This window comes from Argiope bruennichi, chromosome 1 (genome assembly GCF_947563725.1).
Source record: "Argiope bruennichi chromosome 1, qqArgBrue1.1, whole genome shotgun sequence".
NCBI classification, from domain to species: domain Eukaryota; kingdom Metazoa; phylum Arthropoda; class Arachnida; order Araneae; family Araneidae; genus Argiope; species Argiope bruennichi.
The window spans coordinates 58630124-58644402 of NC_079151.1; the positions used below are offsets into that span (position 1 = coordinate 58630124).

The window sequence follows — 14279 nt, forward strand, 5'->3', positions numbered from 1 at the left end:
TTAAATGACGAATTTAATATTTAAATTCCCAATTATAATATCCCGAAAGGTATACAAATATAAATAAATAAGTAAAATAGAAATTTATATAACTGAAATATTAGATATAATCAATTCGTTATAATTATGACAATTCGAAAAGTGACACATTTTTTTATAAATTTTTAGCTTGTAAAAAATCTCATAAGGATTAGGACTTTATTAAAATTAGATTCCGTAATTTTTTCAGTAGTGGATTTACTGCCTTAAAAATCATGATTTGTAGTTTTTTACTTCTTTGAAAATATTTTTTTTTCCATTTGGACTTACATGTTTCTGCCTTCTGTTCTTTAACGTTTCTATATCCAGAAAAAAAGGAATTCTAATGATATCTATAATTTCTTGGATATCATTATTCCTTACTTTTCCATCACATAAATGAAGGCTTATAAAAATTATACTGCTTGCATCACATAAATCAAGGATATGGTACTCAAATATCTGCTTCCGAAAATTTATTTTATAAGTTTTGGAAACGCCCTTGAATCACTTAGCAGGCACGTATTTCATCAAAATTATACTATATATTACGATGAAATTAAATAATTATTGAATGGAATTAAAGAAATTATTTTAACTTTTGCAGTTTTTTAAAAAGAAAATTAGCTATACATATACAGTCGTGACCAAAATTGTGGACACTTTTGAAAATCGTTATACATATTTTTTTTTTTACTTTGTATGATTATAGAATATGTTACATTTCACAAAATGCAAGCTATTACATATCATTTTAAAAAGAATTTAATGTTGATTTCAATACAAAAAGCAAACTTCAAATATTTGCAATGCAAAAAAGAATTATTTTTACTTTAATCTGAATAACAAACATTTTGTGAAACGTTACATTTTATATAAGCATACAATGTTAGAAAATATAAAAATTTTCAGAAGTGTCTACAATTTTGGCCACCCCTTTATATAAATATAAAGTGCATCTATAAAAGCCTTCATTCCTTCTGAAATAAATCATAGTTATAAAAAGCTTGCAATTCAACTCATTTGTCAGAGTTTAAAACAAAAATGAAACCAACATATATACACATAGAAGTAAAATTCTGATTTTCAAATCAAGTTTATTCTTGATGGAAAGAAATGAACTTCTTTTATAAGTTTTTTTTAAAAAAACAACAACTTTTGTTTGAGTTTAGAATTCTTTGTACATTTCTTCGTTCCTCGTAATATGGTACTACCCAGTTTCAAACAAATCAAATTCCGTTTGAGGAAAAGTTTGAGAAATAAACTCGACATTCAGCTCAATAGACTTTTACACATGATGCACTTTTCACTGCCAAGATTTAAAAGAAATATAACGCCACTCGTGCTTTACAATGAGCTATTCAGATTCTAACTGAATAGTCACTTCCGATCATTTGTCATTTACCAGCGTACATAAAACTTTTCTTTCTGAAGTAGCTAGTGTAATTTAATTCCAACAAACAACAAAAACCCAACAATAAATTTGCCGACGTAATGGAAAAGGGCTGCCGTAGAAATATAAGCTTATTGATTTCGGAATCGAAAATAAATGTTGAAATAATCTAATACCGTGCATTTGAAATTGTCTTACGTTGTTCAATTTATCTCTTTAGTTGCACTCAATTGTTTGCTGCGTGTTTCGGATCTGAAGTCATTTGTGTAATGATGCTATTTATATCTTCCTCGAGTGCTATCACAAGTTTTCTTGAATAAAAATAAAGCTGCTTAAATCTATATACTTTTCATTCTTTTCCAAAGTATAATGAAGCAGAAATCCTCTTCTTTATTAATAGAGAATAGAAGAAAATCCGAAATTTATTTGCTTTATTAAAAAATAGGTTCTTTCTATATGGATGTTGATTGCAAAAGATAAATGTTTCTAAAAATTTCATTTCAAGTAAGGGAATTATAAGAATATGTTTACAAGATGGATTCGTTGATATGATCTTTTAAAGTATTGTCTTGCAAAAGAGATTAATATTTTACGAATAATTTAACAGGCTAAACTTTTCGATATATGCAATAATACAAGATTTGCAGAACTTGCTCTTCCTTTAAGCCTACTGCTTTATCGGAATTACTTCATTAAAATTCTTTATCCGATTTTGACTAAGAGTTTGTTTTCCTTTGAAAGTATTATGTTCTGAAAAGATTAGATTTCTGATTTATGTGTTTGTTCAAAAGAGTATGAGAATTTTATACATTAATTTCTTGGCATAACCAACATAAATTTGATAAGGCGAACGAAAGCTTAAGCAGATTTATTTTGTTTCCTAAAACATTTATTTCAAATATTAGTATCATTTTTTTAAAGAATTTTTCTATATATTTTATTTTCAACATTATTCTTTTATTACAAACTACACTATGATAATTGTAATGAAATTTTTTTCCAGCTTTTGGAATAGCCTTCACTGATTTTTGAAATACATTGAAAAGAAGTTTTTTTTTATATTAACAATAATATTTATTTATAATACATAATTAGCATTTTATTTGGTAATGATTCAAATTAAAAGTCTCATAATATAACCACTCCCATTAAAACATCTCATAAAACAAAGTTCAAACTAAAATGCATTATTTGATGTGTTTTTAGCAAATAATTGAAACTTTCCCCTTTGTGGATATGAGCCATGCATTTACAGTGACACCCATAATAGGAGGTCCTAACTACGGTTCATCATTACATTCGCAAAACATTTATCCACTATAATACATCTACTAAGATGAGTATTTATATGGTGATGAGATGAAGACAACACAGAGATAGCAATACTGATTTAAGACAACATATTTTATGGAACAATAATTCGGTTTAAAAAATATTAATTATACAAATCATACACTATAATCATGGTCGTCTGCATGATGCATCACAAAAGTGAGACAGCATACGGGTGCAATGTTGCCAATATCACTATGCTTTTTCGCTTCTCGTCAATAAATGATATCAATAAAAGGGCGGAATAAACGCGCTTGCAAATAAATTAACAACACACACTTGGCGATGACCTTTGGCGAGATTTACAATAAGTAGAAGTTCTGATTTGGAGGAAATCCGAAAATGCAATTTAAGGAAAGGCTATATAAAGGGTGAAGAAATGAATACAAACGACATTCCGAATACTTTCTGCCTAATAGGAAAATAGCATTTCCCTACTGTAAAGTCATCCCATTAGGATTGGACAATTCCAAGTCATTCTAAACAAACGGATTGCTTGAAATTATTAGTTGGATACTATATTTAATATAATTAATAATTAAGTCAAGATAAACACTCGTAAAGGGCACTGATTTCTAACCCTCCATTGCATTTTGAAAATGGATATTGCCCTTTGGGATATTTTTATCCAAACACCATTGAAAAATATTTTAAACACTATTTTATATAGGAATAAAAAATGTGATATTGTTCACATTTTTTTTTTTTAAATTTTGGGAATATTGTGAAATATTTTTTTTAGTAATTTTTAATGAGTCTCTTCATTCTTCCAAACTTCATACCAATTTCATTGTTTTATCAAATGTTTAATAATATATGTCAAATATTTAATAAATAATATCAAATTTTAATAATATTTTATTATTATTTAATAGCAGAATTTCCATTGTTGAAAGTTATGAAAGAAGAGTTCAGTTTAATATATATGTTTACATGAAGAATAAAAAATTGAATCTACACTACTATAGAAGTTAGATTACCTGTATATTTACATTTTTAATTCTTTGTTCAGGGAATTATGAATATCAAAGTATGCATGATATATTTATTTGATATTGAACACAATAATTATTCCTGGTGAACCAATGGTCTCAAAAGGTAGATATTCTATGAAAAGATAAACAACAACAAAAAATCAATTCAAATATTAAATAAAAACTGCTGAAATATAATTAAAAATGAATTTCAAAAGTTTTCTATACAGCAAATTAAAATAGCATTACTTGCAGACAGTATACATTTATGACAAAATTGATTTTAAAGATATCATTACTACAACATAAACGTGACTTAGAGGCGCTTTCTGCTATGATTAATGGAATTTTATTTCTTTGAAAACAGGTCTACGGAATGAATATAATCTTTACACTCATGCTTTGTGTAAAGCTATAATGTATAGCAATGTACATGCAAATGTTTGGTTCCACATGCATAACTTTTAAAAATGATGAACTAAAACTCATATTTTCAAACAAAGTGTCCTTGTTTTCCAAGAAGAATTAGGATTCAAATTGCATTAGAGGTATCTACTATGATAAATGGCAGGGAAGAATGCGCTTTGATTGATCAATTCACTCAGGTTTGATAAATATGCTGGGAAATTTGACAAAACTTCTCTAGCATTCCAAAAATTAATAAACACACTTTCAATGAAAATTTGCATTTCATTAACAGAGTAATTATAAGATTTAATATTTTGAATATTGAACATAAACTTTAAACTTATAGATATAGTTTGTATCCTGATTGTTGAACAAGGTATTTTTCAAGCAAAGGAGATTGCCAAATTAAAACATAAAGCCGTAACGTTAATTATTTTTTTTCATGGTTTGAATGTTATTTTTTCTGTTTAATTAATTGCTATTATATATATATATTATAGAAAACTGATATATTTTAATATTTAAATTCCCTACTAGATATTACCACATTCATGGAAAAGTTTAACTAAACACTGATTAATTTGTGAATAAGTTCTGAAAATATAAAAAAAAGTTATCTTGCATTCAATAACATGCATGAGAGCAAAATTTTAAGTCTCTGGACATTATAAGATGAATTCAAAACCTGCTGTATTGCTGCCCTTTTATGAATATGATATATGACGAATTAAATGAGCTTCCATAGAAAAACTTCATTTATAGAATTTTCACTTATTTAACTATAAGAAATGTAAAACATTTACATATATATTACGGTAAAACATGACCATTTTTTAACAGTGTTTGCCACTATTTTTAACTATTACGACTATTTTAATTGCATAATAATTATATATTATTTATTTATTACATTATGATTATATTATATATATATATATATATATATATATATATATATATATATATATATATATATATATATATATATATATATATATTGCATTGTTGCAATTAAATATATTGTCTACAGCAACTTATGTCAAACTAATGAAAGCCACTTTCCAATATTAGATAATATAAAAACAAGAAGCATGAAATAATTTTAGTGAATTATGGAAAGTAATATTAAATTTCACTATTCCGAGTATAAAAGGGAACCTAGCATAAAAATAATATAAATTTTCATAGATGAAATTTTGTATTTGTCAAGATCTATAAGTAATCTTTTAATCGTATGTTCATACCTGCAATTTTTTACTTGCAGATGCATGGCATTATTAAGTTATAATTTCTTTGCGTTAAAATATAATAGATTTCTGAACGAAGCAATTCCGCCAAATAATTCATGAAAAAATTTAAATTGTATTTAAACACCTATCTCATATAAATTGAAGATTAAAAATTTCAATAATTTGTTTTTTATAAGAAAATTGATACCTTTAGCGGTTTATGAGTGTTTAATACAAATAACTATATTTTAAAATTTCAGATATGAATTTTTTGATCAAAGATTTCTATCTTACGTATTATATACGCAAAATTTATCAAGAGTTTTTAAAAATATTATCATTCACTTTTTAATTAATTCAATTTAGTGAAGATTTTACAATTATTAATCAAGCGGAAATTATGATAATACTTTCTTGCAACCTACATAGCGGATAATGACTGTATAAATTTAAGTTCTTTTTAATTTGGAATTATTAATCTTTTTCCCAATCTTCATTTTTTCTTTTTCTCTTTTTTTCAAAGACATCATTTATCTTTTTTAATATGATAATTCTTTTATCATATTAAAATTCAAATTTTCGCAACATAAACAGTAGAAAATGCTATAAAAAACGATTAAAAAACAATCATGTTTAACAAAAGAATTCTAATGACTCGCAATAGAAAAAAATTAATACCGATAAGTTACGGGAGATTATAATTGGAAAAATTCAAATTACCATTGTTTAATCCTTAAATGGATTTCAAAAGAGGAATCTGGCAGAAATTATTTAATTTTTTTCTTATCACAGACTGCAAAAACCTTTAATTAAATATCCCAAACGATTATAACTTGAAATTTGTCTTGCATTTTGATTCAAGAACCATTAAACTTTTTGCATAAATCGGGTTTTTAATAATTTGTAATTCATTATAAAACAGCAAATGGACTTATAAAAACCTGCATTTTTTCAAAGTGCTTTTTGGTTTATTAATCTGGTAAGTTTAAATTATTAATTTGTGCTTTGTGAATTATTTTTTGACACCTTATTGCAAAACCGTTTAATCAGTAAATCGTCTTTCCTCATTTTAATGTTCAATTTAATGCAGAATTCTTGAGTAAATTCAATTAGGGGAAAACGAGATGCATGAATTTCAATGTAGAAATGACTGAAAACATGAGTCAAGCATTTTATAATGTTCTCATATTTTTTCAAAAATAAATTCATATTTATGTCAAGTGCTTTTTATATAAATAATACACTATTTATGTCTTACTGAGCTATTTCGTACTGCAGAATTGTGCAGAATATTTACCATATACATGTCTGTTATCTAAACTATTAAGTTTCAATTTGTGAGTCTTTAGTAACACTGGTATATTACGATAATGGACATAAATTCCAGGTAAATACATAATCCAAGCTAGTAGTTTAGTACACATTATTTTTAAAGTTATCTATACTTATATAAAGCTCAGTGTGTGTGTGTGTGTGTGTGTGTGTGTGTTGGCGCTGTACAGGCCAGACCGTTTGACCTACATCTACCAAATTTGGTACATGTATACCTTAGAGGTCGGGAATGTGCACCTGGGGTCCCTTTTTTGAATTTTGAATTAGAATTTTAATTATTAATTAAAAACTAACTTTCCCTCCAAACAATCTTTTCATTTTCCCCAACGCCAAATGAGTAAGGTTTCAGTTTTTTTCCCAAAAGTAATGAGGCTAGGGTTAACATTTTTCGGCCGATTATTTCAAACGATTCTATTTATTTTCTTCATGTTTTATGCATTTAAAATTAAACATTGTTAATTAATCGATCTTTCAGATTCATTCTGAAGTACTTTTGAATTAAAATAACACAGAATAAAGCAAATTAAAAATGTCTAATCTGCATTGCGTTACCCCAACTGGCGTAGAAAAATTCACGCATTTGCGTTACCGTAACTGGCGTTGAAAATTCACGCATGCGCATTGTGTTCTGATTGTTGACAATATTATCAACGGATGATTCTTGATTTAAATTATTTTTAGGTTAGTTGCTTTTGTAATTAAATTATATTTATGTTAGTTAAATATTTTTTGTATATGCTTATTGTTTTAAGTACATCGTTTTTAAGTGGTTTTTTTAAACCTGTTTTCGACCGATTATTTTAAACGATTCATTTTATTTTCTTAGTGTTTGATGCATTTAAAATGAAACATTGTTAATTCATCGATATGTTCATGATGAATCTGAGAAAATTTTGTTGACAAATTCTTGAGATATTACATAAATTAAGAAAGATATTCTTTAGTGCCCATAAAGTTTAAACGCTCAGTGACTCTGTTATCAGTAATCATATTATAAAAAAATGGTTTTTTTTAGTAAAAAATATTATATTAATTGCAAATTAATTCTTTTCTCTTCTATTTAAAGCATAAATTCTACAAGAGCTAACAGAAAATTAGAGAGATACATATTATGTTATACTGAAGGCCTTTATAATATTATGAGTGAATTATATGACTATCGAAATTTGAAGTTTTAAAATATTTTGATGAAGCATCTATTAAAGTAGGAATTGCGTAAAATTTTTAATTATTAAAATTTAAACTAACATTAAGATTAGCGAACCGGCTGGTCGCCAAAGGTGGCTAGTTAACAATAAATTCAAAACTTTTAAATAAATGCAAGATTCTAAATAGCATAATAAATTACCAGTGAACTATTATTAACCTAAATAATATTATATAAACATGTTCAGCTAATACAAAATTGCGATTAAAATCATCTAATATATTAAATGAAACACTCTGACGTAAGTAATTAATAATATTTGAAAAATATCATACAGTCCAAATTTGAATGGCTCATTCGAAATTTATTATAAGCATGCCAAAACGCAGGCAATTTCGGACAGGAAATGCAAACCTAAACAGAATATCACATCACTATATAATGGTTTATAGTAACTCAGCTCTTTCTCTATTTTCGATATGAATACACTACAGATTTATTGAAGTAATAATGTTCATATTTTATATCACTATAATAATTAATATAGTCATTCGCAAATATATAAACATTATCTTTTAATTAATTGAAATTTCTGTTACAGATTTAGCAACAAAAAATTTTAATATATGATTATTATTATTTATTATTATTATTATACATGATGTCCTACAGCCTCAGATTATAAAACTAACTGGTTTTTGTCAGTAAGTGCAAACAATAATATTAAGGAGCTAAATATCGTATTCTCCTCCGTAGTATTTAATGCCATCGGTACTAAATAGGAAACTTTTGGCCTCAACACTCTAAATTACACGTTCCCACAGTTTTTTTTTTTTTTTTTTTTTTTTTTATCATGTCATTTTGCCCTGTTTAATTTTTTATCTTTGTTTCTGACTTAAACATTTAGATCAGATTCCTACACCCATGTTTAACTGTGACAGATTGAGTACCCGTGGATTAGATTCCTACACCCATGTTTTATAATCCCCACATTGAGCCATTTAACTAATCTATTTATACACTTCAAAATTCTTTCTATACTCTATTTCTTCTATCATGTATATTTTTTTTTATTTTTATATATTCACTTGATGCTATGTACTATATGCTGTATTCACTGATTTTAATTTCTAGCGACTGAACTTCCTTATATTTATTTAAAAATTTTGAAATGCCGCCAATAATTAGATTTCTACCAATTCTTGCATGAATTTCATGTTAATTAAAGTCTTGTTTATGCAATACTTAAATAATACAATAGTTTGGATTATTAATCATCTATGTTTGCCCATTTCTTTTATTTTGCTTTGTTTTAAACACTTCCAAATCGTTGGAATACAAAAAAAAAAAAAAAAAAAAAAAATCGAATAACGTGAAATAAATCGCAAAAGAAGCAGAAACAGTTTACTCCTTCTATTTACTAAGACATGGTACCAATAGCAGAATTCTTCTTATAAATAGATCTCATCTTATTGAATGTATAAGCACTTCTGCATAATAGTTACATTCAAATGAAGCAAAATATTTTCCCTTCTTCTCGTATCCATCCGGGGGGGGGCACCTCGAAATGAGGATGAGATGCTTCCGGCATGGTGGTTGGATCTCGCCACCCTGGAGGGTACACTAATAGGTGGGGGATCTGGCTCCTCCCATCGATGACGGGACGTTCTTCCTTCGGGGAGGGTTGTACCGTGGCCGGTGTCGGCCCTTAGAACTCAACCACAGTTCCCGCCAATGTTGCTGTTGCGGCGGTCCGGTCATTCAGTTTTATGGTTTTAATCCGTGTGCCTTCGGGCGGGTCGGAGTGTTAGATAGTTGGCTTCCCTTCTTCTCGTTATTTGGCTATAACTTAAAAAATAATAATAATTTAACACAATTCAATGCTTTATATTTTTGGTTAAATTATCCTTAGTTTGATATATAATTTTATGATGTTACTACAAATACTGTGGTACTTATGAGTCTTTAAAGTTTTAAAATCCACTTTTTCCGAAAAGTTTCCTTAATTTTCGTCACTAATATACACATTGAATATATTATTGATGGGCCACAAACAGTTAAAATTATGTTATCGGAGATGCTGCATTTACGCAAGAGAAAAAGAGTATCAATAACTATTGGCATGGTAAAATAAAATAATAATGTTGACGTTATATAAAATAACAATGTCAGTGTTAGTGATAGTTAATTAAATATATGATATGTATAACGTGACTCTGACAAATTGGTGGCTGATTTTCTGTGTAATATAGAGAGTTCATTTGCTCAGAGAATGTCGCAAAGAAATAATATGGTAACAATAAATACATTTTTCAAAAAGTGCGCATATTTCTTTCTCCATTTCACTCCCCATTGTTAAGTAAGGCACTGTTATAGAGGTAAACACACACAAGCAAATCTAGGATATTCTGATTAAAGTCTATTTTTCTAAATTATCAAAATATTTAGATCAAAAATGTGTCAGTCATATTCTTTAATTCATTACAACCATATTGTAACAGAAAAAATTATGTTGATTTCTGAAGTCAAAACACATTTTTTTTTTGTACTTTGAGTGCTTTAAATTCTTTTCTGTTGATACTCACTTATTTCCTTTATTTTTTTATTTCAAAGTCAATATTCCCTAGCATATTATTTTTTATTTATTTATTTCAAATACGGATCATAATTTTTAGAGTTAATCTTAGAAATCGCTTGCTCTCTCTTAAAGAGGTGACTTGGAATTTTTTGTTGCATATTTCTAGCAAACAATAAATAAAGGAAATGTCGAAACAGCCATCCTCTATATGCCAGTTAAACCGTATCTCGGACTTTTTTTCATGTAAAAGATAACTGAAGAAAACAAAGGCAGAAGAAAAACATTTGTTTTTGTTCATTTTAACATACCGAATGACTAAATCCGAGGAAGCTAAAAAGAAAGCAACGAAACGATTTAGTTTGTATCCATTCCCATAAACATCTTGAAAAAAATGAAATGGGTTGAGCAATCGTATACATAATATTCTCAACCCATTTCAGCTTCAAGTCCGGCTATTTGCTCAGATAGTTTTTTTTTCTCTTTATGCTTACGTTCATATTTTTTGAATTATTAACTTGCAATTTTCAAAAACCAACCATTCCCAAAAAAGAGAGCACACTAGATTTCCCGAAATGTTGTACTTGAAGTGCAATTTGGAATTCAGAAGAATAGCTAAGTAGATGCGCTAATATTTCCTTGTGGGAATCTCTTAGATTGCTTTTATTCTGAAACTCCGTAAGGAGTTGAGTTATGTAAAGCTGCTGCATTGTATTTGGTACTAAAAGAGAAGGTTTGAAATGTCCAGTCTATTTCTAGTGCATTTGAGTGAATCAGTGATAGTTTGGGAGAAAATATTTCTAAGTAGTAAAAAGCAAATAGATTTTCTTGCATTGAAGTCATTTGATTTTCACTGAAATGTTAGCATTTCAGAATGGCCATCACTGAAGTGTTTCAAAATAAAATTTATGACTCAAGGAAAGATTTCTCGAATTTCTTTTCGAATACAAAAGGAATAGCGAATAGGAATTTGGCAAGAATATTACTATGATTTATGTATTTTTTTTTAAATTTATATATTTTGTGTTAAAACTTTAATGATTTAAATTGTTTATTTGATTTCTTAGAAAAGAATAATTCTTTTTGAATGAGTGTATAAAATTCACCCATTCATTTTCTGTTTAACGAATAGAAATGAGAAATTGTTTATAAAAATTGGAAGTAAATTTAATAGGGCCGTACTCATCTCTCTCTCTCTCTGTGTGTCTGTCTATGTGTTTATTATATATTATATATATATATATATATATATGTAATATTATTTGTTGTGAAACATGATGCAGTTTGAAGACAATGAAGATACTTTACTTTTTGTGACGTCGTTTTATTTCATTTTGAAGAAGCAAGCATATGTACAAGCGACGAGCACACAGAACGACACAGAAAGGAATGAGCAAAGAGCTCTTGGACATTTTATCCCTGGTCTTATATAACCTATGATTTTGATAGGGAAAATATTTCTTTACAGTGCTAATGTATTATGAGATTTCGATAGGGATTTTCGTTATACGGGTGGACAAGGTAGGGGAAACACAGGGTGATTTTAAAAAGAATTTGCTTGATCAGCGGTATGTTATTTCTTCACGCGTAGTGTGGGAAAGTTAGATTTTAGCTGATTCAACAATTTAACAAAGCTTCTCTTGAATTAATTAAGAAGAGACAGTGGAATTGGATCACGAAATAAGAGAATATTTTAGAATGAAGTTACTATGGGCTAAATTAAGATGAAGTTATTATGAAAATTAATTAAATTGAAATTAGAGTTAAAATATCATTACACACACACACACACATATATATATATATATATATATATATATATATATATATGGAGAGAGAGAGAGAGAGAGAGAAAAAAAAAGTGAGAGATTAGTAAAATTTTCTTTGTGATTGTTGTTACTTTTGAAATCGTTTATTTGGAACAAATTTCTCATTACTTGGTGTGGTTTTGATATTTTTTATCCGTATGTTAAAAGAAGTCAAATGTAAAAAGTAGTAAGAAAATCATTTAGAGCAGAATTTGCGGTTTATAATCTATTTTAATTAAATAGAAATAAGCAGAAAAAGAAACAAAAAATTATTTCATTTTATATACACATTAAACTATGTTATTTAGTAAGGAATAATTTAAACTCTTCATTGCTTTGTTTTTTTGAAAATTAAATTAGAATTATTTCAGTAATGTGTTGTTTTACTGATTCATGTTCTAAGTATTCATAGAATACTTAGTATTTGGGATTAAATGTAAATCTTAATAGAAATATAGGGCTATAGAATAATTTAACGGTGGCATATATTTTTAGAATCGATGATTCGATGCCCAAATGTCACCCAAATACGACGGTTTAGGAGTTAAAATAGATCTAAATATCAATATATATTAAACAGAAAAATATGCATTAGTATCAAAATGAAGGAAATAGAATTATAAAGAAAAATTTTCCTTACTACGTAGAGACACTATACCTAAAACTAAACACATGTTCATGATATCAAGAGTGTCCAAAGGAACTCCAAGCTGAATTACATATACTTTAAAAGAAAAAATAAAGATACACAAACAAGATATCATTTGAAGCCAATGACTTTTTCAAACTTTCTCTTATGTAGAGGAAGTATTGTATTTTTTAAAAATTATTTCGAGATTTGAAGAATTTTATGTTTGAAATCACCGTGAAACAGAAAAACATATTTTTGATATTATGTTCATCTGTCTATATGTATGTGAAAATTTTAACTCAAAAACTCTTTCGTATATAAATTTACGACCAAATATGTATATTTCTAAGAAATTTGGAACAACATCCATTCACAGAAAATCTGTGTGGCTGTTATAATACATAAGAGCTCAATAAATATGAAACACTTAACGCTAGATAGATAAAATTTAATGCATAATTTAGTAACTGTTTATAATGAACTATAATAGATTAATTGTTTATAATATTTAAAATATGCAATTTATTTTATTTCTTGATGCAAATTTATTTCTTTATTTATGCAAAAATTCTTCTTTCGTGCTTATTATCTTCGTTGACTTCTTGATCAAGTGGCTTTTTCTGATAGGTACTTTTCTTTCTAGGTACTTCCACAGAATTTCAGTGTAAGAATCTTTTTTATTCGAAATATAATCAAAGGAGAATACATTTTCCTCTATATCATGATCTTTCATTCTCTCAATGCCCAAACATTCGTTTCCTGAAATTTTGATGAACACTCAATATGCCTAACTGCCATCGAGAAATGTTCTTCCCCTTTTTGTTAAATGTGACATATTGAGTACCCGTGGCGCATAATTTCTTTGCGAAAGACGCTCATTCAAGTGGGTTTGGAGTTATAAATAAGTTTTCTGGGAACATTCAAAGGATATCCAAATATGCATTTGCTTAATAACCGTTATATATAAGCACAATATTTTAAGAACACGGTCTGTCATTGCGGTTATTAAACTCAATAGGAAATTTTTCTTATTTTTGAAAGAAAATTTCGTGAGTTCCAATATTTTAAAGCGATTGAATTATATGAAAGAGTTAATTCTTGCAATAAATTAAGTAATTGAAAAATTTAAAGCAATTTTTAATACTTCTAATTACTCTTAAAGAACGTAATTTTAAATTAAAAAAATATTGCACATAGTAGGAAGAGGAAGTAATATAAAATTCTGAAAGCAACAATCTTCTATTTCAGTATTCAAAAATATTCTCAAAAAAATGCCGAAATAATCCATCAATGACAGAGAGCCAATCATCTAGCCTGAAAGTTTTGGTATTCAGAAGGGGAAAGTGCAATTGATCAAATGTGTGGAAAAAAATGAATATATTATAAATGCACCCGGGTATTTCTAGATCATTTTCTGAAAAAAAAATATGAT

At 27.3% G+C, this 14279-nt stretch overlaps 1 long non-coding RNA gene across 2 annotated transcripts in view; it reads right to left on the reverse strand.

Moving 5' to 3' along the window:
- Positions 1–14279, reverse strand: part of LOC129981320 (uncharacterized) — a 141240-nt gene that overhangs the window by 1595 nt on the left and 125366 nt on the right. The window contains exon 3 of one of the 2 annotated variants that reach the window (XR_008785304.1): positions 9564–9681. The exons of the other annotated variant lie outside the window; for it this stretch is intronic. This is a non-coding gene — a long non-coding RNA (uncharacterized LOC129981320). Of the gene's footprint in view, positions 1–9563; positions 9682–14279 lie in introns of those variants that run through there. 2 annotated transcript variants of the gene reach the window in all.